General features: G+C 41.2%; 1 protein-coding gene and 3 long non-coding RNA genes across 6 annotated transcripts in view; 2 read left to right on the forward strand and 2 right to left on the reverse strand.

Annotated features, from left to right (window-relative positions):
* LOC5571436 (nucleolysin TIA-1) overlaps window positions 1-27,498 on the reverse strand; it is an 824,623-nt gene that overhangs the window by 677,377 nt on the left and 119,748 nt on the right. The window lies entirely within an intron of this gene.
* On the reverse strand, window positions 13,977-14,364 carry LOC110674184. Its single transcript, XR_002498716.1, has 2 exons — window positions 14,092-14,364; window positions 13,977-14,030 (listed from the first exon to the last, which is right to left on the reverse strand). It is a non-coding gene; the product is annotated as an uncharacterized LOC110674184 (long non-coding RNA).
* LOC110674185 lies at window positions 14,954-15,341 on the forward strand. Its single transcript, XR_002498717.1, has 2 exons — window positions 14,954-15,226; window positions 15,288-15,341. It is a non-coding gene; the product is annotated as an uncharacterized LOC110674185 (long non-coding RNA).
* On the forward strand, window positions 18,045-18,432 carry LOC110674186. The gene is made up of 2 exons (XR_002498718.1): window positions 18,045-18,317; window positions 18,379-18,432. It is a non-coding gene; the product is annotated as an uncharacterized LOC110674186 (long non-coding RNA).

A 27,498-nucleotide genomic window follows, 5' to 3' on the forward strand; every position in this document is an offset into this window, starting at 1 on the left:
GCAAAGCTGCTACTAACGTGTATGGCTTCTTGCCCCCCACCTAGAATCCCAGAAGGGAAGAGGGCGTATGACCGGGGAGGGGAGATTGAGGTAAGAAAGTTTGCCCAGGAACGAAAGCGTTTTGATATCGGAATTCTCATGGGGAAGAAATTGGTTTAGTATAATTCATATGATGTGTCGTTTTGTGCCCCGGCAAAATTGCGAAAGAGAGGGACGTGGAAGGGTGGCGGATGGGCGACAGGTCGGATGAAAACTGTTTCGGAATTCTCAAGATGAATATATTGGAAGAAAAGCGGAAACACATTCCAAGCCACACATTCACACACTGGGCTTAGGAGGTGGGTCATGAGGAATGGTGAATGAGGAGGACTTCATGAGGGTACATGTATGAGCACACAAGAGTCACAAGTCCGGAACCGAGGAGCAAAGAGGACATTATGACTTATTCCTCTACTGCAAAGACTCGGCAAAAGTGTGTGACTGTGACCGACACGTCGAGGGAAAAATTTCCTCTCGAGCTGTTTCGGTTTCACGATAAGGCAGTTAAATGTTATGGATGCACTAGACTGAAATTGAAATGCTTAGTTTTCGGTGTCCGTGACCGTTACGTGAGTGGGGGACTTGGAGCTGTTTTGTGACCACAAAAATTTCCATTTTCATTATTGGGGATCATGATCTGGAACTATCAGTTAAAGGACTCTTAAAGATGATTACATAGCGCAACAAAAATGACATTTCCACGTGTCTCAAGCATCAAATTATGTGTCTCTAGTGGGGGTATTTGGGGTTTCTGAATCTGTTGCCGTTTTCAGAAATGTCCCAGCACGCCACAATTTTGAGCCACAGATCACTCAATTTAACGCTGGTTTAACCGATGTTTACATGAAATTTGTGGACATTTTTAGTGATTTCATTCACCTAGCATGCAAAATAGCATTTCAATTTCCATTTAAGACATGAATAAGATAAAATTGCACAATTTTTAAAGATTAAATCAACTTTTATAACATGCTTGCAGTTTCTATACAAAATTCTTCGTTTCTCATCTCAATACTTCTACAATCTAAAAATAACTTTTAAACATCTAATATATTATGAACTATGTTAATAAGTATAGTGTAACATACGAAATTTGAATTCTGCGGAAAATTTGGTTTATTAATTACCATACAAGCTGGTAAAATTGCATGTAAAATTGCTGATAACGTTGAACTCAGCGATACAAAATAAGTACAGATAATACTTTCCACGATTAACCTACACTCATTCCGGAAGCATACGGTACTTGAATATTGAGATCTCAGTCTCAACTCTTTGCGAACAATTGAAGATGACGCTTCTGAAGGATAGGACAACCTTCAGACTTCCTCGTTTCTCCAAACTCTATTTGAACTTCAACCGAGTGACCGCGCTTTCATCGAGCATCCTCAAGTATCTGTCACTCTCACGGAATGTTATTCGTGAGTTTTTAACTAACAGCTATAAATCGTTCCGGAAGCTTATTATTATTATTATTATTTATTAACGACACTTTACCCTCGTCAGGGCATTCGTGTCGGGCTAGTCGTTACTTTACAATACCTAGATTTCACTGTGTATTTCGATTTCCCTAATGAATTTCAGGATTTTGGTTTCGTTTTCCGTGCTGTGTTGTAGAATATCTGCAACTGATCCGCTGATACCGCAAGTCATTCGTCTTTGGTGGTACCCTCTGCACTCGACTAGTATATGATGCACTGTTATTTGTACACCACACCAGGTGCACAATGGAGGAGAACTGCGGTTGAGTATATGCGAGTGTGTTAGCCTGGTGTGTCCTATCCTCAACCTTGTTAGTATCCGCTGGTCCGCGGCATTCGACCTGTCTGAGCATATCCTGGGGAGTTGTTTGATTTGCCTCAGATGTCCTTGGCTTCGGAACCATTCTGTTTCCCAAGTTGACCATATCTCCTTTTTAATAGAACGCGCAACATCTTGCGCTGGTATAGGGATATCGAGTTGAGTTTGATGTCTGCCGTCTTTAGCAAGCTTGTCAGCTTGTTCGTTGCCGGCGATACCGGCGTGACCTGGTACCCAACTGAAGACTATGTTCCGTTCTCGGGCAGTTTGTTCGACAGTTTGGATCCATGGATGTCTGCATCGACCGCCAGTTAAAGCATCGAGACAGCTTGCAGAGTCAGTAAATACGATGACCTTTTGTTGATCGCCTACTTCCAAAACAGCTTTTTTTTAGGGCAAACGCTTCTGCGGAGAATACACTGCAGATGTTTGGCAGCCGAAAGCTGTAGTTGATGGCAGGCGTAACCACCCCAGCGCCAGAGAAGTCGGTTTCCTTTGAGCCATCAGTAAAAAAATGTTCGTAGGATTGATATTTCTCACTGATGAGTTGTTTGAAGGTCGGAATAACGATGTTCTTGTTAGCGCCTGCTTTGAGCGTGTTCCTGAGTTGGTTGTCGACATGCGGTGGTGCTACGTACCACTCCCGTTCAGTGGTTCTTACGATGCTGTTGATTTTTGGGAGCGACAGTCCTGTTGTTTCCTGAAGGAGTTGTTTTACTCGGTTAGCCGTCGGAAAATCTACTGATTTAGGGTTCTTTTCAATTAATCGTAGTGCTAATTGGGATAGGCGCAAGATTAGAGCTAAACGGAAAGGAAGACACCCCGCCTCGGCTAATATCGATAGCGTTGGGCTCGTAACAAATGCTCCGGAGGCTTGACGAACAACCTCGTTGTAGGTTGGACCTAGTATTCGTTCCATGTTCTCGAGGCTGATACTTGTTAGACCTACCCCGAAGAATAGTTTTGAGATGACTAAGGCTGATCCTGCTTTAAGAAGGGTTTCTCGGCTGCTTCTATTCAGTCTGCGACCTAAAATCCTTAGAATTCGGATCCTATTCGCACAATTTCTTTTGACGTCTGTGAAGTGCTGGATAAAGTTGAGTTTGGAGTCTACTATCACACCCAAAATTTTCATCTTCCGCACGCAAGGGATTGGGGTGTTATTAATTTTAATGGCTCTGCCTCGTTTACGATGGCCTACTTGGCAAACGTGAAGTAACTTCGATTTAGCAGGTGCTATGGAAAATCCAACGCTGGTGGCCCAGTCGGTAGCAGAAGAGACAGCTTGCCGAAGAATTTGGCGGACTGTTCCGTGGTTTTTACCCTTCACAATAAGGATGACGTCGTCAGCATAGAGAAGAATGTTGGCTCCGGTGGGAATCTGGTTGAAAATTGGTTGCATGGCTACCAAGAAAAGCGTCACTGAGAGTATAGATCCTTGGGGGACGCCATTTTCTGCTTTTCTAAGTGTCGAAGATAATCCATTAACCGTAACAGAGAAGTATCTGTCAGAAAGAAAGCTTGACAGAATATTGAACATACGGCCAGAAATCTTCCACTTCGCTATGGTCCGAAGAATGGCGGGTCTCCAAGTTGTATCGTATGCTTTTGCGATGTCCAGGGATACTATTTCCACATGATCATCATCGTCCAGTTGTAGGAAGGATTCCAGGTTGGCTAGGTGTGTGTCGACACCTTTACCCGGTCTGAACGCGTGCTGGCGTGCATCTAATTTTCCTGTGCTCTCCAACTCCGTAATTAGACGGCGGTTCACCATTCTTTCAAACAGTTTGCCTAGACAACTCAGGAGTGTAATTGGTCTATAGCCGTCTGCCTTACTTCGGTCGGCTTCGGGTTTCGGTATTGGTATCACTGTGCCAAGCTTCCATTGCTGTGGGAAATTTCCGTCATTCCAGATTCGGTTAAGAAGTTCCAGTAGGGCAATTTTAACGCTGATTGGAAGTCGTTGCAACATAATGTAGCTTATATTGTCGGGTCCTGTTGAAGAGCCTCCTTTGCGTTGGAGGGCCCATGTGAGTTCTTCCAGGGAGAAATCCACATTGTACCGTTTGTACAGATTTGGGCGTTGAGTTTTTCCTGAGATGTGGATGCCTTTCTTATGCTGTTTCCGGATTTTTTCAGGGTAGTTCGTATCGGAGGATCTTTTTTCGTATTCATCTGCCAGTGCTTCTGCTACCAGTTGTCCGTTGTTAGTAATACCGGTCGTGAGATTCAGCGTTACAGTGCTGCTTCTCCTTTTCCCTTGCAGTCTGTTTATTTTGTCCCATACTTGACTGGATGGGCAGCTTGGGTTGATGCTTTCAACGAACTCTTGCCAGGATTTCTGCTTCGCTTCGTGTATTTGTTTCCGACACGCTAAGCGCGCTTCTTGGAACTGTTTCAAAGCTTCTGCTTTCCGAGGGTCGTCAGTATCTAAACGTCGGAGAGCACGTAATCGTTTTCGTCTAAGTTTTACAGCCGCTTTTACATTTTCGTTCCACCATATAACCGATTTTGGCCCATTTTTACCTGATGTTCTTGGGATGCATGCTTCCGCTGCTGAAATAATTTTGTCCGAAAATTCTTCTACCGTTAGTGATAGGCCCGGGCGCAAATTTCTGCTCGTAAGTTCTTCGTAGAGTGCCCAGTTGGCTGCTTCGTATTTCCACTTGATTCGATTTCGCTGTTCATCTGATGTGTTTGGAATGTTAATAAGTATAGGGAGGTGGTCGCTGTCAGAACTATCTGGTAGAGAGGTCCATGTGAACTTAGGAGCAATTGATGTTGAGCAAAGCGATACGTCGAGGGCCTGAGAATTTCCAGTAGATGGGTCAATTCGAGTGTGAGAGCCGTCGTTCAGCACGAGCATATTGTGTTCAACAGCCAGTTCCAATATCTGTTCACCCCTTTTCTTCGCTTCGGATGCAGGTGCAGTTATTTTACTGCCCCAAGCTGCATGGTGACCGTTAAGGTCTCCCAGTATAAGTGCAGGCTTCGGGATTTCTTGCAAAAGTTCACTGAAGAGTTTTGAAGCTTCCTTATCTCTAGGTGGCAGATAGACTGAAACGACTGTGGTATTAACTGGGACGAATAGTTGAACTGCGATTGCTTGAATTTTAGTTTTCAACGGAATTTGTTTAAAAGGCATCCCACTTTTGATAGCTAGTCCAGCACCTTGTCGGCCGTGGGTTGAGCATTGGCTGAGAAGCAGATGATAGTTTGTCCCGAGGAGTCCATCGCACGACTCGCGGTAGTCTAAGTTGGTCTCTTGGAGGCAAACTACTACCGGTTGATATTTCGTGATCAGCATCTGGAGTTCATTGTAGTGCGATCGGAGTCCACATATATTCCACTGAATTGCGAGTGTCTGTGAGCGAGTTGGTGAATTCACGGATGAGCATGTTGAGCTGCCAGATGATGCAGTCGATCGTCGAGGGCGTCCGCCTGAGGGACGTGGTGTTGTTCGGGTATTTGGGCGACAATCTGTTAAGGTAGAGGTGCTGGGAGAGTTTGACTGGTATTTGGTTGTGGATAATAATGGGATACTTGCCGATGGTAAGGTGGTGCACACGCCGACTGCCGCCAGAGGCTCTTCGAATAAATCCGGGACATCTCTGGTCAGGGTCGACGTGTGAGGCCTCGCGCTTGGCGATTCGTATGCTGTTTCGCTGGTCGATGGTACACATGTCATTTTCCTGTAGTTGTCGTATGCTTCAGAGTTGAATAGTACTGATAAAGGTAGGGCGGCCGAGCTAGGAGTTTGGTGGTCAACAGGTTGGAGGAAGACGTCCCGGATTCCCTTACTCGCTGAGCTCGCTTCCTCTTCTGGAAGTGAAGGGGGTACTACACATTCCCCGCCTTCAAACCGCATACTTATGACGTTGATGTTCTCAGGCATGTTGTCAAATCGAAATCCAAATTCGATGTCCTTGTGAGTGTAGCTGGGGTCGTGTATGTCATTAGTTGATAGGGATTGTTCTTCCAGTGCCGTGTCAAGGTGCGTTGCAGGGTCAGTAGCCAGGTCTAGAGAAAGTTCTTCGGGGGTGGTTTCAGCCATCGTTTTTCGATGCTGATCGGACATGGTATGTTTCGATGTTTGTTGATAGCCGCTTTCCCCGACTGTTGTTGGTGTCGGTTGGTGATATTTCGAATTGTCGTTTTCCGCTTCGACTCCGAGTACGAATGATATTATCAGGATCGTTGTCACGATTGTCTTTTCTAGTTGGGGGTGGGATGAAGACTGTGTCCTTTCTTGATTCGCGTGTGGTTTTTTTCGACGGTCCAGCTTCCGTAGAGCGTATGGAGGCTGGGTGTTGTGTTTGGGTATCCTGAGAGAATGAAGGTGATTTGCCAGGGTGAGGTTCAATAGACGATTTCAGCGAGGCGAGTTCTTTTGTTAGATCAGCGACTTGCTTCAAAAGTTTTGCTATCGTTTGGTCTTTAGCAACAATCTCCTGCTTCAGTTGGTCTTGGATTACACGTGCAATAGTTTCACGCTTATTTTCCATGGTATAACGACGCCTTGCTTCAGAGTATGAAATACACTGGTCAACTTTCATATGGACAATTTTGTCCTCCTCCTTGTATTTGGGGCAGTCTCGTGATGTAACGGTATGGTCGTTTTTGCAGTGCATACAGTATGGTGAGTTGTTGCATTGCTCACCGTCGGGTACATGGATCAGTTGAGAACATCGCATACATACTCCAGGTTGTTGGCAAAACTTTCTTGAGTGGCCATACATACCGCAATTGTGACAGAGCAGCGGCGATGGATAGTATGTCCGTACCGGAATCCGCAACAAACCGAAGTACACGTGATCCGGTAAAACCGTGCCGTGAAAGGTAAGCACCAGAAGAGGTGTGTTTACTAGATCACCATTAACTCGCTTCTTAATACGCCGAACTGCTTGGACACCTTGGGAACTCAGATGTTCGCAAATCAGTTTTTCGTCCGTGTTTATGGAATCTGGTTCGTATACGGTCCCCTGCACTGTGTTGAGTGTTGGATGAAGGGATATTTCTATTTTTGTGCCATCGGAAAGCTCCGTCAGCGATGTCAGTTTGTCAACGATACTACGGAGGTTGGTGCGGAGAAGATAACGAGTCCCACGACCTTCGCGAGAGGCAGTTACTTTCCTCGATTCTTTTACGCCAAGTATTAATTGCACTGATGACCCGATAACGAATGGCTCCGGTAGACGAGCCTCGATTTTGCCTGCACTGGTTTCATTGTCGTCTGTTTTGCGCCGTAGCACTAAAACTACCGTTTGGCCCATTTCATCACTATTCCGCATCCAGTTTGGGGTTCTACACTCGCTATTACATCCTGGTGGATTATCTGGTGGCCCCTTTGGTGGGGCAGGGTGTTTACCGGTCATTTGACCGGGTCGTAAAAACAAGTTTTCGGATCCACTTTATTGTTCGTTTAAACGAGGTTGAACAATTTTGTGCCTACGTTTGGTCACAGATACACTTCGGGACACTCTCGTCTGTTTGCACTATCTGCACAACGTGTGTGTAAGTGGTGTTGTTTATTACAGCACTACCATGTGCAACGAGCACAATTTAATCGTTCAATTTCGCTGTTGTGCACCACTAATTCCCAAAAAACTTCACTTTGTCCGTTGATGTCTTCACGTAAACTATAGCTTGATCGCAGATCAGGCTATTAAAAACCCGTATTTCGCGGTTAAATTGTCACTTTTAGGCAGAGTAAATCGCGCTTGTTGGTGAATACCGTAACCCGATCACTCGAAGGTCGTTCCGGAAGCTGATCAGTCAGGATATATCTGGAAATAGACTCGGACAACACTCTGATGGAGATCAAAATGTCGCACAACAAAATCGCAACCTTCCGGAAAATAGTACTTACCAAACTGCGCTGTCTAGAAGTGATCAAGGTAATCATTATGGTTCAGAATAATTTCAAGATTCTTATTGTATTATCAGATCGTATTTATTTTGACAAAAAATCAATATTTTGAAACTCGGCAAAAAGTGGTTCTTAGAAGAACAAAGTTCAATGATGGGGAAAACTTTAAGAAAAAGTTCTTCTAAGAACCACTTTTTCTTAAAGTTTTCCCCATCATTGAACTTTGTCCCGAACATCTGTTAACTATCAAGATTCTAAGGAGAAAATTCAAAAAATATTATAAATTGAGTTTTTGTGTAATTTAAAATTTAAGTTTTATTTTTTTTTTAAAGAAAACAATAAAAATATTTTCTCAGTTTGCATTTTTTTTTCTTATAACCCAAACGGTTCTTTACAACTTCTTCATAGATTTTTTTCCTTAAATTCAACAGTTTCGGAGTAAGAATTTTTCAGAAAAGTTGCATGCAACAATTTATAGGCCATTCTCAAAAGTTATTCTTGAGTCAAAATGATAATTGTTCATATGAAAAACACTGATTCTAGCATACCAAAAAACATATGCAAAATTTAATCCAAAACAAAGATTATTAACCCATTAACGCCCAGTGATCTATTTTGAGATCAGATGCCTCGAACGCCCAGTGATCTATTTTGAGATCAGTTACTTTTATGAACACAGTTATTTTTTTAGACAAAATGGATAGTTGGTATCTTTGGCAAAGTTGTGAAAGACATTAAGGGCAATCTATTGACAGGGTTTTTAATTCAGATTTATTCCACTAGGTTGCGCTTATTTCAATTGATTGTGCTGTTTTGTCAGCAGCTCTTTTCGTCATCACCACGCTCATCTTATACAGCAATAAGCGTGGTTTGCAAATCAGAGATTCCTGAACTATTGAATAAAGGATCCTGGAAGCCGGTGTAGATACAGGGATCCCAGTGCAGATCCTTGGATTCCAGTGTGGATCGTAAAATATCAGTGTGAACCCTAAGATTGTAGTGTGGATTCTGGGAATCCAGTGTGGATTCTGGGAATCCAGTGTGGATTCTGGGAATCTAGTGTGGATTCTGGGAATCCGGTGTGGATTCTGGGAATCCAGTGTGGATTCTGGGAATCCAGTGTGGATCCTAGAATTCTAGTGTAGTTGGTGTAACCGCATTGTGGACCTCAGCTTTCTATTGTGGATATTGAGATTCCACTAGGTTTGTTGTAATATTGTGTGGATCCTGGAACTGTTGTTTATCAGTGGATGAAAAGTATGAATTACGAAGCAGCTCACGAGAGTATACCAACGCATAACATACATGACAGACTCGCAAACAGGCTAGGTGTGAGTAAATCCGCACTCGTCTGCTCGGGAGAACCGAGTAAGGTGTGGTTTATTATGGTTTTGACAGACAAATTAATTGTATAACCATCAAATCGACAGTAAACTACAAGTTTTTAGTCAAAACCCTTGAAAACCAGAAATCTCTTTGGGGAAGCAGCTTTTTTTTGAAAAAGCATATTTGACTCTAAGCAGTTTTGAACACGAATCACTTTAGCTTTGATTACTCGAGAGCACGACAGATGCGAGTAAAGCTCAGACGCTCAGAAGCATTTGGTTTTGTTTTTATTCCAGTTCAGCAGAGTTGTTCGCCACTTTCCATCACTGGTGTGGATCTTGGTATTCCATTGTGGATTATGGAAATTCCAGTGGGAATATTGGTGTTCCAGTTTAGATGCTGGGATTGTAACGTGTGTCGTGGAACTCTAATGTGAAACATAAGATTTCAGTGAGGATTTTGAGATCCCAGTTTGATACGTGAGATTTTAGTGAGGATCTTGAGATTCCAGTGTGGACCTTAGGATTTCAGTATCTTGATACTCCGGAGTGGATCTTACGATTTCAGTGTGAATCACGGGATTGGAACATAGGCCCTTGGTTTCCAAGGTGAAACTTGGGATTTCAGTGTGGATTTTAGAATTTCAGTGCAGATATTTGAATACTAGAGGGGATTTTGTGTTTCCAGTATAGATCCTTGGAATTCACTGCGGATCCTGGTATTCTACTATGGGTCCTGGATCCCAGATGTGGATCCTAGGTTTGCAGTGTGGATATTGGGATACCAATGAAGAATTTGAGTTTCCAGTGTGAATCCTTGGATTACAGTATAGATTATAGTTTTCCAGTGTGGATTTTGGGATTCCACTGGGAATGGTTAAATTGAAACACAAGATTTCCTGTGAGTTTCCTGGGCTTTCAGTGGTAATACTGTGGGAATCCTGTGAGAATTATGATGTAAAACTGTGCAAAAGCTGTGGAAATACTTTGGGAATCATATAAGAATCGGATAAAAGACATGTGAGAATTCTCAAGAAACTTTGTGCGAAACCTTTATATATTCTTTGAGAATTGTGTAGAAATACTGCGGGAATTGTGAAGCTTATAGGAATCTCGTATATTTTAATGAGCATCCTGAGAAAATTCAAATGTGTATTCTGTGGAAATCCATTCGACATTCTTCGAGAATTCTGTTTGAATTCTGTGGGAAACCTTCAAGAGTCCTGTAGGAGCAATTTGGAAATACCTTGAGAATCCTGCTGAATCCTCAGTGCTCTTCAAAATGACAAAATATTATCATATTCGAGGATATGTTATTAGTAGGTATTCAACAACCATTTGATACTAACGAGTCTGGCGTAAAATAAAACAGGAGAATGTGACTGCTCCGGATATGTGTGTGTATGTATGTATGTTTGTGTGTGCAAACGAGTATGTGTTTTGTATGTACGTATATGTACTTGTGTGTTTCGTCTGCATTTCATCATCATTTTGTGGTGTACCGTTTTGTCTCAAATTCCGAACAGACTCATATTCCGAACACTCGGTTTTTGTATGGCGATTTGGTTGAAATGTTTCGCTGAAATATGTCACCAAATAACAAGAAAAGGGCAGTCAATTGCAATTCAATTTTAAAGCCTCCAATATAATTTATACCACGGGAGTAGTGGTGATTATCTAGTTTGAGACCAGTAGAGCAAGCTCACAGATTGTCAGATACATTTTGTTGTAAATTTATTGAATTGAATACGATTTATTTGTGCTGTTCGGAATTTGAATCAAGGTGTTCGGAATATGAGACAGAATAAACACAGTGTCCGGCATTTGAATCAAAATGTTGTTTCATACTTTTACGTTAAAACAATACTAAAGATAATAAAAACACCATTATTATTGGTACACCCAACAGCTAACAGTTAGACTTTGCGTGGAAATAAAAATGTATATAAATATCAGCCAATTTATGCCAATCAGATGCATTTGAAGTCACTGTTGGCCTTAAGTGTTCGGAATATGAGTCAAAACGGTAATTATCATAATTTTCAAATAAACTTCGTTTTGTTACTTATATTTATAGTAACATGTTTTTACCGTTAACATTATGTTTGTCACAATATCTTGTCACGTTTTAATGCGCCATACCACTTTCAAACATTTGCGAAAATAATCGAAAATTTTTATTTTTTCAATATTTTGCGTGCATATGACCCACTGTGTACTGTAACAAAACGTGACCGTAGATTTTCAAATAAATGACGGTATAAGCATTCTCTTATCGTATTGCGATACTCCAGAAAGAATCAGGTGATTACTATAATTGTGAAATAATTCGGGCGTTAATGGGTTAAGCACGATTTTTATTCATTTTTTTCCACTCATTCTGAATGGAATTCGTCAGATGTGAAACCGGCAAATGGAACCCTGGACATTTTTCGTAAGTATGGCCAATCTGGACAAATGGGCACAAGGCCACCTAGAACCTGTTTCAGAAGGAACTGGTACATTTTATATTCAGAAAATCATACGCATACGGTTTACATTTTATGATATTTCATTGCGATTTGCAAGAGCACTAAGGGTTCCAACAACTAGATTCCAAAAAAAATCCAGAATAAGTTACGGTAGGGTGTGAGATGGACATTCTCAGACCATCATTCAGTCCCATCATGGGACAGCTCAAAAATCATGATTTTCCACCCAGATAAAAAAAAAATATAAAAAAGATATCATGTATAGCGAATTGGCATCAGAGCGGTTCCACAGAAAATGACGACTTTTTTCCCAAATTTCATTTTTATATTTTTTGATTTGGATGAAATTTTGCACATGCTTTCTTTATGTCCAAAATGCCTTTTTGCATCATCGGCTCATCATTTTGACTCTAGCCTTATTTTTGAGAAGGGCCTAAGAAAAAAATCCTTAATAATTTTCAAAAAATTATAACTTAGAAACGGTTTGTCCGATCAGTTTGGTGTCTTCCGCAAAGTTTTAGGTTATTGTTGGGACTATTTGGAAAAAAATATACACTGTAAAAAAAATGTTGTAGTTTTTTATACATCGAAAATAAAGCTTAAAAATCAATTTTATTAAAAATCGTATTTTTGATTTTTTTTATTTTTTTATATGTTAAAGTAGACAAAAATGAAGTCTTTTGCACAGTGGGTCAAGATGGAGAAATCATGGACAAAAAAGTTATGATTTTTTAAAAAAAGGTTGATTTTTCAATATGGTCTAAATAAACTTTTTGAATACTTTTCGACCCGATTTTATGAAAGTACGCAAAATTTTCAACAAAAAAGGTATATGAGAAAATTTTGCTAATTGCTACCGAAACATTTGAAAAGTTTATTATGACCATTTTCAACAATTTCACCTTTTTTTTATATATCATAACTTTTTGTCCATGATTTCTCCATCTTGACCCACTGTGCAAAAGACTTCATTTTTTGTCTACTTCAACATATAAAAAATTAAAAAAAATCAAAAATACGATTTATGAGAAAATTGATTTTTAAGCTTTATTTTCGATGTATAAAAAATTACAACATTTTTTTTACAGTGTATATTTTTTTTCCAGATAGTGCCAACAATAACCTAAAACTTTGCGGAAGACACCAAACTGATCGGACAAACCGTTTCTAAGTTATATTATTATGACCGAAAATTGAAAATTATATCATAATTTTGTATTAAAATCGCTGTATCTTCAAAACGGTAAAAGTCAGCCTGATTTTTCCGTTAACCTTTTTTGTTGTAAATTTTGCGTACTTTCATAAAATCGAGTTGAAAAATATTTAAAAAGTTTATTATGACCATTTTCAAAAATTCACTTTTTTTCAAAAAATCATAACTTTTTTGTCCATGATTTCTCCATCTTGACCCACTGTGCAAAAGACTCCATTTTTTGTCTACTTTAAAAAATAAAAAAATGAAAAAATCAAGAAAACGATTTTTGTGAAAATGGATTTTTAAGCTTTATTTTCCAAATAAAAATATATTACAATTTTTTTTTACTGTGTATATTTTTTCCAGATAGTTCATACAATAACCTTAAACTTTGCGGAAGACACCAAACCGATCAGACAAATAGTATCTGAGTTTTAATTTTTTGAAAATTGTTAAGGCTTTTTTTCTTAGGCCCTTCTCAAAAGTAACGCTAGGGTAAAAATGGCGAACCGATGATGCAAATAGGCATTTTTTGGATATAAAGAAAGCATATGCCAAATTTCAGCCAAATCAAAAAATACAAAAGTAAACCGACATTCGAATTCAAATGGAACCGCTCATCATCCGACAGGCCATTATTCATATTTTGTATAAGAGTAAAAATACGTTTTATCGGTGACGAATATTAACGCAGTTTTGGGACCAGCTGGCTCCAGAAAGTTCTTTCAAGAAAATCTCCAGTGATTATTTCAAGTATTCTTCCCGATATATTTTAAAAAATTTCTCCAGAGACTTACTTCAAAGATTTTCAAGGGATTTTACAAGCAATTCCCCCAAGATAATCTACAGTAATCTCTACAGTGATTTATCCAGGTATTTCACTAGGGATGTCACCAGTGATTCCTCCAGGAAGAATTTTTGATCACTATGATTTTTGAAACCTGCAGGAATATCTTCAGCAATTCTGCCAGGAGTTCCTGCAGGGATTTCTCCAAGGGTTTTGCTGGGATTTCTGCAGAAAAATCTCTTCAGTGATTCTTCTAGATAAATCGCAATGAGTTTCCGCAGAAATGCCTCCAGTAAATCCACCATAGATTCCTCAAGTGAAATTTTTACTAAAATTTCTTCACGGATTCTTCCAGGAATCCTTCCAGATTTTCCTCCAGGAATTCTTCAAGCGATTTATCCTGATATAGGTGGAAGCTTAACGACTGTAGTTTGATCCGGAATTGTGATGTTTTCGGCCTTAGCAGTCTAAGTAGCAGCAAAAACAATTTCGCATCTACATCCGACGGTTTCGGTAATATATTTTACCTTTTTCAAGGACTCTAAAATTTAAACAAATAATACGTTTTACATGAAAGTTGCTTTTTGTGTATCCCTACTTACAGAAGCTTGTTTCTTTGTACAGAATTAGTATTGCACTACATATGATTGTCCTCATGCTAAGATGGCGCTCACTTCGGTGCATGTGTGCCAATAATTTTGTGACACACTGTATCGTAGGCGGTGTGCTTTAAGTATAGTAACTTAAGCTTTCAACTATAATTTCGATGTTTTTGTCTACGTTTTAACTTGCTTGACAGCCTACGCGATTATTTAGCTAACTTTATGTGTTTAGTTGTGTGAGTGAACGATGGGGTTGTTTGCAGCGGTATTTGTTAGTGTGTTCGTGTGGTGAGCTATCTCTTCATCTCTGTTTTCATTTTCATTTCGTGTTTTGTTTATCTTTCTTATTTCGTTCAAGATACCGGCATAGATGGAGTGGAGACCATCGATATCGGTTCTTCTGTTTATGCTGTTTTTGTCGTTTGCTATGTGGCACATTTCGAGGAATTGTAGTGTACGTGTATTTTTATGTCTGTCTAACACTTTTACCTTTTTCAGGTCGAAACGGTGTTGTTTGGTAATGCTGTGGTTCATCAGTGCGGTTCGTTCTCCTAGTATTGCTATCTGTGGATCATCGATGTTTACGCCTTGCTCGAGAAGTTTATCCATCTTGTTGTAGTGTGATTGATGTCCTTCTATCCTCGTTTTTAGGCGGTTTGTCGTCATCCCCACATATGAGGCGCTGCAATTCCTCGAAATGTGCCACATAGCAAACGACAAAAACAGCATAAACAGAAGAACCGATATCGATGGTCTCCACTCCATCTATGCCGGTATCTTGAACGAAATAAGAAAGATAAACAAAACACGAAATGAAAATGAAAACAGAGATGAAGAGATAGCTCACCACACGAACACACTAACAAATACCGCTGCAAACAACCCCATCGTTCACTCACACAACTAAACACATAAAGTTAGCTAAATAATCGCGTAGGCTGTCAAGCAAGTTAAAACGTAGACAAAAACATCGAAATTATAGTTGAAAGCTTAAGTTACTATACTTAAAGCACACCGCCTACGATACAGTGTGTCACAAAATTATTGGCACACATGCACCGAAGTGAGCGCCATCTTAGCATGAGGACAATCATATGTAGTGCAATACTAATTCTGTACAAAGAAACAAGCTTCTGTAAGTAGGGATACACAAAAAGCAACTTTCATGTAAAACGTATTATTTGTTTAAATTTTAGAGTCCTTGAAAAAGGTAAAATATATTACCGAAACCGTCGGATGTAGATGCGAAATTGTTTTTGCTGCTACTTAGACTGCTAAGGCCGAAAACATCACAATTCCGGATCAAACTACAGTCGTTAAGCTTCCACCTGTCGAACAAAATGGCCGACAATTCCGGCGCTCACTTTTTTGACGAAATAGAAGATAACTACGGTGCAACACCTAAGAACATGCTGAAAAGTTATGCTAACAACACCAGAAAACTCGGCAACATGATCAGTCGAAAATCTTTCCTGATTAGATGCCGCCGAAGAGGAGTATTTCCGGCACATTTTGCAAATAACTTCCGCTTTACATTCCCGTTGCTCGAAGAAAACGGACCGTTTTCCGACAAGGTCCAAAAATGTATCACCAACTTTATGAAGTCGATACTCAATCTCGAGATAAAGCAAACGTACCACAAAATCGAGTTGCTAAGATCACAGCTTACGTCGTTAGGCGAAAGTATAAGAATTTCTGGGATTCCGGTTCAGATCACAACGACCTTTTTTGAAAGCCAAGAAAGGTTCAACGAAAGGCATACTCAAGCGAGGACCGCTAGGACGAAGAAAAAATTCGAGAACATCATTACACGCAACATCCAACGAACCGTTGGCGATGTAATGCCTACAAGCAATCCTAAAGCCATTCACAACGGTACTGAGGTAGACGTCCCACCTGAAACAGAACTACTACTCAGTCTTGGTCCAAAGTTTGCTCTCCCAATCACCAGATCAGATCGTGTTCCTTTCTACCATCTGATGGCAGATGTCGAACAAGTTCTGATGTCAAACCAGGACTCCGACATACAAGATAGAAATAGATGCGCGGTGGCAAACGTAATAATGAATCACATCCACAAAAGCCACAATCAAGGATCGCAGCTTGAACCGGTTTCTCGATTCTGCAAGCAGGCTGAGATAACCACTCGCAAATTTCTACAAGAAAATCCAAACGTCGTCGTTATAAAGTCCGATAAAGGAAACAAAACCGTCCTTATGGAAGCAGACGACTATAAGCAGAAGATGCTCGAGCTACTTCAAGATCGTGAAACTTACTGTCCGATCACGCGCGATCCAACACCCAAATATGAGCGGCAAAACAACAACTTGGTAAGACGACTACGGAACTTGAACCTCATTGATGATCGAACAGCTAGGCAACTCACCAAATACAACGCAGTTTGCCCACGAATCTACGGACAGCCAAAGGCTCACAAACCGGGACTACCGTTGAGACCGGTTGTGCCAAATATGACGTCTCCGTCTTACGAGTTGTCCAAATACGTCGGGCGAATAATTCAGCAATCTTTGGTAAGCTCCTACAACATTAAGGACTCGTTCACATTTTGCCAATTTATAAACGGCATCACCCTGCCCGACGATCATGTGCTAATATCGTTGGATGTCAAAGCACTGTTTACGTCGATACCAAAGTCTTTGGTGATAAACAGCGTGATCATGAGGTGGGACGAAATTAGGCCAAACACAAATATAAGCTTGGACCTGTTCCTCGAAATCATGGAGTTCTGCATTGATGCGAGTTACTTCAGATTCGATGGACAACACTACCTTCAAGTCTTCGGTACAGCCATGGGTAACCCTCTTTCACCGTCGATTGCCGACTGGGTAATGGAAACTTTATTAGACACGGTAGTTCGTATGCTCGAAATCCCTCTACCGTTCCTACGAAAATTCGTGGACGATCTAATAACAGCCATACCACTTAATAAATTACAACATGTGCTAGAAACATTTAACAGCTATGACATCCACATCCAGTTCACCTATGAACTGGAAGTAGACAACAAATTACCCTTCTTGGACATGCTTCTCATTAGACAGAACAACCAAACGGTAAAAACTCAATGGTATCAGAAACCCATTGCAAGCGGAAGATTTCTGAACTATCTATCATACCACCCCATGAGCCAAAAGCTTAACATGGCCACAAATCTTGCCAAACGCGTATATTTACTCTCCACCGATTTGGATGATCAAGCCAAGGTCAAAATCATTGATGAACAGCTTAAAATCAATGATTACCCCAAAGCACTCCGTCATAGAATTGCCAACAGGATGAATGAAAGCAGAAACGACTGCAGTCAAACACAGCTGGAGAACCTGCAATATACCTACCGAAGCATACCGTTCATACCTCACCTATCTTCAAAATTAGATAGGGTCCTTAAGCAGGAATATGGAAACATACGACTTGCCAAATACAACATCAAAACAGTCAACGATATGTTCACCAGGGTCAAAGATGCTGTACCTCTCGATCATCAAACGAACGTGATATACACCATTCCATGCCAAAACTGCAGCGCCTCATATGTGGGGATGACGACAAACCGCCTAAAAACGAGGATAGAAGGACATCAATCACACTACAACAAGATGGATAAACTTCTCGAGCAAGGCGTAAACATCGATGATCCACAGATAGCAATACTAGGAGAACGAACCGCACTGATGAACCACAGCATTACCAAACAACACCGTTTCGACCTGAAAAAGGTAAAAGTGTTAGACAGACATAAAAATACACGTACACTACAATTCCTCGAAATGTGCCACATAGCAAACGGCAAAAACAGCATAAACAGAAGAACCGATATCGATGGTCTCCACTCCATCTATGCCGGTATCTTGAACGAAATAAGAAAGATAAACAAAACACGAAATGAAAATGAAAACAGAGATGAAGAGATAGCTCACCACACGAACACACTAACAAATACCGCTGCAAACAACCCCATCGTTCACTCACACAACTAAACACATAAAGTTAGCTAAATAATCGCGTAGGCTGTCAAGCAAGTTAAAACGTAGACAAAAACATCGAAATTATAGTTGAAAGCTTAAGTTACTATACTTAAAGCACACCGCCTACGATACAGTGTGTCACAAAATTATTGGCACACATGCACCGAAGTGAGCGCCATCTTAGCATGAGGACAATCATATGTAGTGCAATACTAATTCTGTACAAAGAAACAAGCTTCTGTAAGTAGGGATACACAAAAAGCAACTTTCATGTAAAACGTATTATTTGTTTAAATTTTAGAGTCCTTGAAAAAGGTAAAATATATTACCGAAACCGTCGGATGTAGATGCGAAATTGTTTTTGCTGCTACTTAGACTGCTAAGGCCGAAAACATCACTATCCTGATATATTTTTCCTGAAATTCCTTCAAAGACTTCTATAAGGATCCTTCCAGGAGAAACTTTTTAGGGATCCTTGAAGAGATGTCACCAAGTTTTTCTCCAGGGGTTAAACTAGAGCAATCTCTTCAAAGATTACTCCAAAAATTCCTCCACCTTGGAGGAAAGGTGAGGTACAGGGATTTCCCAGGTTGTCCTCTTCAGGGCATAATAGATTCCTTCAGAATCGCTCCAGAAAATCATCAGGAAATGCTCTGGGGATTCTTCACGATTGTTTTTGGGAAATTTCTCTAGGAATTGTTTAGGGAATACCTCGTTTTGACCTTCTAAATATTACTCCGGGGATTCCTTCAAGAATTCCTACATAAATTTCTCCATACATTAGTCATGGAATAATCCACCAGATTTTTTTTCCAGAATTTATTCTTATTATTTCTCCATGAATTGCATTAGAAAAATCTTTACCTAGATTTCTCTTGGAAAATCCCTTCATTAATTCCTGCAGATATTTCTATAGCGAATTCACCATAAATTTCCCCATGGATTCCTCCGAGGACTATCCAGGGATTTCTTAAAAAAGTTCTCCCGCATAATCTTCACAGTCACTCTTCCAGAGATCCTCCAAGGATTACTCCTGAGATGCCTTCAGGGATCCCTTCAGCAATTTACCCAGGTAACCTTCTTTTGATTCATTCAGCAGGAATTCAGGATTTTTTTCAAGAATTACTTCACAAAAATCTCTACATGGGTTCCTCTATAAATGTTTTACAGATATTTCATTCCAGAGATTATTTTAGGTATTCATCCAGAGAATCTTCAAGGATTAGACAAAGATTCCTCAAGGGGTTCTTCTGGAGATTCCTCTAAGGATTCCTTTATGTAATACTACATAGATTACTCTATATTACATACAATGCTCTAGAAGAAATCATCCAGGGATCTCGAGGGATTACTCTAAAGATTTCTTCATTATTTTATCTAGAGGTTCCTTCAGGGATGACTCAAAGAATTTATCCAGGGACTTTTCAAAAACTTCTTCAGTAAAGGAGCTCCTCGAACAATTCCTGGGAAAAATCTTGGAGCAATCTCTGGAGGCACTCTTAGGGTAACTGCTGATTGAATACTTGGTAGAATTCATGAGGGAGTCTCAAGCAATATTTGTACTGGGATTTATGGAGACTAATAACGAATCTCTGGAAAAATCGGGTTTTTGCAAGAGGATCACTTGGTAAAATCTTTGGAGTGATTCATATAGCGATTTTCTTGGAGATATTTCTGGGAGCACTCTTGAAGAAAATCTTAAAGTAATTTCTGGTAAAACCTCTGGAGAAATTTCTGGTGGAATCTCCGGAATAATTCCTGGAGGCATCTCGAGAGGTAAGCAATGCTTGAAGGAGTTCTGCAAAAATCAATGGAGAAATAACAGGAGGAATTTCTACATGAAGCCAAACATTTTCGTAGAGTTTCCTGATTAAATCCTTGAAGGAGTCTCTGGTTAGATTTCTGGAGATCTCCTGGAGCAATCCCTGGAATAATTGCTTGAAAAGCTCCCAGAGAAATCCTTGGAGAAATTCCTGGAGGAATCTCAGTAAAGCTTATAGAGTAAGGTGGGGCAAAAGTTCGACCTTAGTGGTATAATTAAAGTTTCCAGGAAAATAATAGCAGATGAAACAAAACAAATACCATGCAGCGAACCTTCAACATATTGGCTATAACTTTCCTGAACAAACTTGTGTCAAAATATTTACCCATTTTTAGTTATAACAGTTTCAAAATTGATTGTCTTAAACGAACTTTTGCCCCACCGGTGGGGCAAAAGTTCGAATCTAGTGTGGGGCAAAAGTTCGTTGGCCAAACCACAAAATATCAATACTTTTATGCCAGGCATACTTTATACCAGCCGTAAACTTATGTTTGCCGAAAAATACACACTAAATTTTCATCAAAAAATGGCCAAAACAGGGTTAATTGTAATACACCCAAAAAATAGCAGTTTTTCGCAAAACTAAGTGAAAATGTAAAATTTTTGTGACATTTTTCGCACGATCAGGCAAATTTCGCTAAATTTGAAGATAATATGTAGATTTCAGGAAATTTGAAAAATTTTCCGTGGGTTTATACATGGGTCGAACTTTTGCCCCGCTATGGGCCAAAAATTGATTCCAACTATTTATGGAAAAACTAATACACGTCAAAGCATCCTTATGATAGGCCTAGAAACGCCCTTGCATAAAATATTGAAAAATATTTTATCTTCATTTGGTTCCATGCATCGAAAGTTTGACCAAATATTACAATATTTACGTCGAAAAACAACAAACAGCTATAACTTTTCCAAATCTCAATCGATTTTTATGATGTTTGGAGTAAAAGTCTCTTGCTTGAATAGCATTAGAACCACTGTGACATTTCTAAGTTTTGATTTGATTTGAGCTAGAAATCTTAAAAAGAAACTCTTGCCCCACTCGAACTTTTGCCCCACTTTACTCTACTGGAGGAACCTATGGAATCACTAGAGAAATTCCTTGCAAAATCTCTATAAGAATCCGTTTAGAGATTTTCCTGCAGAAATATCCAATATAATATTGGGAGGAATTGCTGGAAGAATTGCTGAAGGTATTTCTGGAGCCTTGTCGGAAACGTAATAAAAAACTATTGGCAATCGGCATAGCTCTTATTAAATAACTGTCAAAGTTCTCCCGCTTGAAACTATGGCAAAATCACCGAAATTTAATTTGAAACTGAGGCAAAACTGTAAATAGTTTTAATTGCAGAAAAACTACAACTAGAGTTAGACAAAACGGCTCATTTTATTGAACGGATCCGATCTGAAGCACTCATCTTAGTGAACCGGATGTATTGAACGGTTCAGTGGCTCCGAGGAAGACCGAACGGAATAAAGAGCGGTTCATTCCCTGTTGCGCGACATATCTTTCGCTCTCGAAAGTCTACTCGGCCGATTTCCCCTACCCGAACCAAAAGAAATAAGTTAAAATAGTGCATTGCCATTCAAAAAGGTACTTTCTCTCTCTCACACCTGCCTGTATTCAAGTGGGCGGGGTAAATTTGGCATTTGGCTGTGTATGCTGAGAGTGCAGGCCGTGACGCGCAAAACAAGGCACGTGTACACTCCTCAACATCAGCAGCGTGCTGCCTCTGCCTCTGTGCGAGAGAGCGAAAATTTATTAAACAGAGAGGCAACAAAAGGTTGGTAAATGGCTGGGTATGGCGTACCATTGGTACCTCGCGTACCTGAAGGAATAAAATAGACCCCTTTGTGCGGTCCTTAGCCTCTTACCCAGCAACTCCTATCCCTACCTCCTCGCGGTACTGGCCGGGGTACGAGTAACCTCAGGGAAGATCGGGTATCTAACCCCCGGTGGGAACTTTGGTCGTATGCTGACAGGGAAGGGGGGGTTTGCTTTTGCTTTTGCTTCTGCAAACCTTGAGCGTCTGTACTCCATGTTAGGAGCGGCTCACAACAGCGTCTGTTCCCCATGTCAGGGGCGGATGATCATCGTCCGAGTGCCAGAGAAGGACTCTAAGCTAAACTGCGCACTATGGTCCTCCGAACATTTAGGGGGAATGGTCCTCCGGAAATCTAGGGGGTTGGTGTCAGGCCCTGCAAGCCAGCCGTAAAAAAATCGGCGAAGACCACAGCGACGTAAAGGGACTAGCGATTGGAAGCTCAGTACGTGGAACTGTAAATCTCTCAACTTTATCGGGAGCACATGCATACTCGCCGACGTGCTGAAGGACCGTGGATTCAGCATCGTAGCGTTGCAGGAAGTGTGTTGGAAGGGATCAATGGTGCGAACGTTTAGAGGTAACCATACCATCTACCAGAGCTGCGGCAATACACATGAGCTGGGATTAACTTTTATAGTGATGGGTGATATGCAGAGGCGCGTGATCGGGTGGTGGCCGATCAATGAGAGAATGTGCAAGTTGAGGATCAAAGGCCGGTTCTTCAACTTTAGCATAATAAACGTGCACAGCCCTCACTCCGGAAGCACTGATGATGATAAAGACGCTTTTTACGCGCAGCTTGAACGCGAGTACGACAGTTGCCCAAGCCACGACGTCAAAATCATCATAGGAGATTTGAACGCTCAGGTTGGCCAGGAGGAGGAATTCAGACCGACGATTGGAAAGTTCAGCGCCCACCGGCTGACGAACAAAAACGGCCTACGACTTATTGATTTTGCCGCCTCCAAGAATATGGCCATTCGTAGCACATACTTCCAGCACAGCCTTCAGTACCGATACACCTGGAGATCACCACAGCAGACAGAATCGCAAATCGACCACGTTCTGATTGATGGTCGGCACTTCTCCGACATTATCGACGTCAGGACCTATCGTGGCGCTAACATCGACTCCGACCACTATCTGGTGATGGTCAAACTGCGCCCAAAACTCTCCGTCGTTAACAACGTACGGTACCGACGGTCGCCCCGGTATAACCTAGAGCGGCTCAAGCAACCGGATGTCGCAGCGGCATACGCGCAGCAACTCGAGGCTGAATTACCGGAAGAGGGTGAGCTGGACGAAGCCCCTCTTGAGGACTGCTGGAGAACAGTAAAAGCAGCCATCAACGATACAGCTGAGAGCAACGTCGGGTACGTGGGACGGAGTCGACGTAACGATTGGTTCGACGAGGAGTGCCAGGAGGTTTTGAAGGAGAAGAATGCAGCGCGGGCGGTCATACTGCAGCAAGGGACCCGGCAGAATGTGGAACGCTATAAACGGAAACGGCAACAGCAGACCCGACTCTTTCGGGAGAAAAAACGCCGCCTGGAGGAGACGAAGTGCGAGGAGATGGAACAGCTGTGCCGGTGCCGTGTAGGTTCTTCAGAAGCTCAACGCATCCCGCAACGGCTTCGTGCCGCGAGCCGAGATGTGCAGGGATAAGGATGGGAGCATTCTGACGGACGAGCGTGAGGTGATCGAAAGGTGAAAGCAGCACTTCGACGAGCACCTGAATGGTGCTGAGAGCACAGGCAATGAAAGACGGGACAACGGAGGAAATGCCTTCGTCAGTACTGCGGAAGATGGAAACCAACCAGCCCCCACTTTGAGGGAGGTTAAGGATGCCATTCACCAGCTCAAGAACAATAAAGCTGCTGGTAAGGATGGTATCGGAGCTGAACTCATAAAGATGGGTCCGGAAAGGCTGGCCATTTGTCTGCACCGGCTGATAGGCACAATTTGGGAAAGAGAACAGCTACCGGAGGAGTGGAAGGAAGGGGTAATCTGCCCCATCTACAAGAAAGGCGACAAGTTAGATTGTGAGAACTTTCGAGCGATCACCATTCTAAATGCGGCCTACAAAGTATTATCCCAGATCATCTTCCGTCGTCTGTCACCCGTAGTAAACGAGTTCGTGGGAAGTTATCAAGCCGGCTTCGTTGACGGCCGATCGACAACGGACCAGATCTTTACTGTACGGCAAATCCTCCAAAAATGTCGTGAATACCAGGTCCCAACGCATCACCTTTTCGTCGATTTCAAGACGGCATACGACAGTATCGACCGCGTAGAGCTATGGAAAATCATAGACGAGAACAACTTTCCCGGGAAGCTCACGAGACTGATAAGAGCGACGATGGAAGGTGTGCAAAATTGTGTGAAGGTTTCAGGCGAATATTCCAGTTCGTTTGGATCCCACCGGGGACTACGACAAGGTGATGGACTTTCGTGCCTGTTGTTCAATATTGCGCTAGAAGGTGTTATGCGGAGAGCCGGGCTTAACAGCCGGGGTACGATTTTTACGAGATCCAGTCAATTTGTTTGCTTCGCGGATGATATGGACATCGTCGGCCGAACATTTGAAAAGGTGGCAGACCTGTACACTCGCCTGAAACGCGAGGCAGCAAAAGTTGGACTGGTGGTGAATGCGGCCAAGACAAAGTACATGCTAGCTGGTGGGGCCGAGCGCGACAGGGCTCACACAAAATCAAATTTGTTTAGCGGTTTTTATTCGATGAGGTAGCAATATTACCAACACTAAGGAAGTTCTCGAAAATTGCAATGCGAAGCCGAGTAAATCGCGACGCACGTGGTGAGCGATCTTTTTCATATTCTTTTCAAGTTGTGATAAGCTGTTGTCACTGAATAAGATGGTTGCAACAAGAATAGAGATGGGCAATATCTTTGCTGCTGCATGTTGGTTGATAATTGTTTTACTGGTTATGACTATTTTAGTTCTCTGTTCCGGAGAATTTCCGGATTTGCTAATGGTAAAGGTAAGTTGCTAGCTGCTTTAGAGAGAAGGGGTACCAGAAACATTCGCATATTTTGCACGCTCACTCGAATCGTTTGAGGATCTGTATTGAATATTTTGAGTTCAATGAACACTCCTCAGAAAAACGTCAAAATTGTCTCATTTTTGCATCACAGAGCAGTTTCTTTCAAGCCTGATTATAATAAATAAAGCTGAGAAACGAACGAAGAAAAACATGGGAAAAGATTCGGTTCGTTTATTTTGGATCACTTTTTGGCTGATTCGTGCTGATAAAATGAACAGACTCTCGCCACAAAAGAGCTACGGATCACTAGTTTTTGAGTAATTCGAATCTTTTGAACGGATTCGATGTTTTTTGTCTATCTCTAATTACATTCAGTGCGGTGTAACTTCAAAACTCAAACAAAACTCTAAAATTTCATAATGGACTTTAAAAATCATGAAAAACTTGTAGATTCCTAACCAAAATTAATGGAATTTCGGTCCACAAATTTTTAGGAATACATTTTAAGCAAATATCCTGAAAATCGGTAAAAATGTTGAAATTCTGTTCAAGTTTGTGAAATTCCAGCGAAAACCTTTGAAATTCCAGTTTGAAATACGCACTCACAATCGTTCGTCCAAACTTGTGAGGATTTCGATACTATTTCAAGAAAAATTGTCATGTCAAACACAGGGTGCAACATTGTTGCAACCTTTTCAGTTATTTTGAACACAAAATTGACGAATGTATCTTGGTAACTTGAAAAGATTCTGCTGGAAAGCTTGAACATTTCTCCTGGGAAGCTTGGATAGCTTCTTCAAGAGATCTTGAAAACTTCTCCTGAGAAACTTCAAAGCTTCCTAAGCAAGGCATGAAAGCTTCTCCTGGTAAGCATGCAAGTTTCACCTGGTAAGCTTGAAACATACTCCTGGAAAGCTTGGAAGCCTTTTCTGGGAAGCTGGGAAGCATAGTGACTTTCTCAATAATTTGGTCAACAGTGGATAAAAGTTCAGCCTCAGACAAGTGCCCTGATAGGAAGAGGATGAAAATGAAAGTGTACAAAATTGCATCATGCGACACATCATTTGGATTTTTTAAATGTAAACTAAAATAAAATCCTACAATTGGTATATCCGTTTTCGTAGTTAGGCGTATCCTCCTAGTAAGTCTTTCATAAATAAATGAGCAATGAATTCAGTACTGCACCATTTAATTCAATTATCATTTGTATCCTCTGACAGATACGCGTATTTCAACCTCAATTGTAAGGCCGTTTTCAGTGTCTCTTACTAAGCACTTCTTTCTTGCCACAAGGACTCAATCTCGTCATATCTGTTCATGTTAAATCCATTCTTCTTTGTTCCGTCAATCTACTGAGGATAACATTTAAGTGACGGATATATTCCAATTACTTTTCAATTGGGGATAAGACTCTTGTTTAATGAAATCACAACTCACTTCATCAATTTACCTAACTCCCTTTGCATAGTAACTCCAACAAACTCCAAGACCAATACCAGCCCTTGGCTTGATAAAATTACAGTCCAGGCACGCCATAGTGTAATTATTTCATCAGTCTGTCGGTCTGGCCCGGGAGCCCCCGTAAACCGCAGGCCAAAATTGCAAAACAAACACCCGCAGCAGGTGGGTGGATGACGGACCTAACAGTAGTAGGCCATGCTTCTGCCTCCCCGCTAAAGCAGCAATGAAAAGCAAGCCATGAATAAGACCCTGGCCGACCAGAGTCTCCTTTTAAAATTACAATCACGCTGCTGTTCAGTAGTCACCTCGCTTTCTCATTCTCCGCCGGAGTCAAGCAAAGCTGCAACAATGGCGACCGAGATTTTCCCGTTGTCAGGTCCGCAAAGTCATAAGAGTTGTCACGGAGCTTCGCAGACCCCAGAAATCTCCATCAAATCTGAGCTCGCCAGTCGTGCTATGCTGCATGTCTGAACAAAATTTAAAATACATTCTAGGAACCGTTTTATGCGTTATGCGCTTTTCATTTATCATGACTGTCTTGAGGAACATACCATCAAAATTTGGCTCAACATTGGTTAGACTAGTTGTTTGTTTCAAATGGTCGACAAAATTTGGAGTTACTTCCTTTTTGAGACGAAACAATCAGAAACACTTATATAAAAAAAGATCTAATTAGCAGTTCTATATCGTTGAAGATTTTGAAACGTGATAAACTGCAATAACGTGTCAGAAAGTTTCTCTAAATTTATAGTTTTTTCATGAGCTCAAGAGCAAAAGGACTTTACGGAGCCAGTTTGGTTGTGTAAGTAAATATGTGTCTGAAATATAGAGTAACTCTAAATTTTGTAGCTTATTCGGTTGAAATCTCTGCCCAGAAGTTAACATTTACTAGACGAACCAACTTTGAACCAAGTTTTGATGGTATATTTCTTCTGATGATAGAAAATTGTTTAAATATCACTGATTTCCTTTCAATCTTTGAAACTTTAAAACGGGCCCTACGATTTTTCCCGAACGTGTAGTCTAGAAAACGATGGTGAGCTAAGATTTGATTATTTGTGCTAACGATGTAGAGAGCACCGTGATGGTTGGTTCGGTGCAAAACGGAATTGGTCCTCGGAGTGCAACGCGGTTGGCTCAATGCTGCTGTATTTTGCATTATAGCTCGACGACGACGACGACGACTAGGATGAAAAAAGCAACATCATCATCAGCAGCAGTAGCAAAGGCAACCTCAGCCGCAAGCAAGGCGAGGAATAAATTTTCCCACACAAAGAAGACATTTACTGCGGCGTGCTTCACTAAAAGGT

Source organism: Aedes aegypti, chromosome 1 (genome assembly GCF_002204515.2).
Source record: "Aedes aegypti strain LVP_AGWG chromosome 1, AaegL5.0 Primary Assembly, whole genome shotgun sequence".
Classification (NCBI taxonomy): domain Eukaryota; kingdom Metazoa; phylum Arthropoda; class Insecta; order Diptera; family Culicidae; genus Aedes; species Aedes aegypti.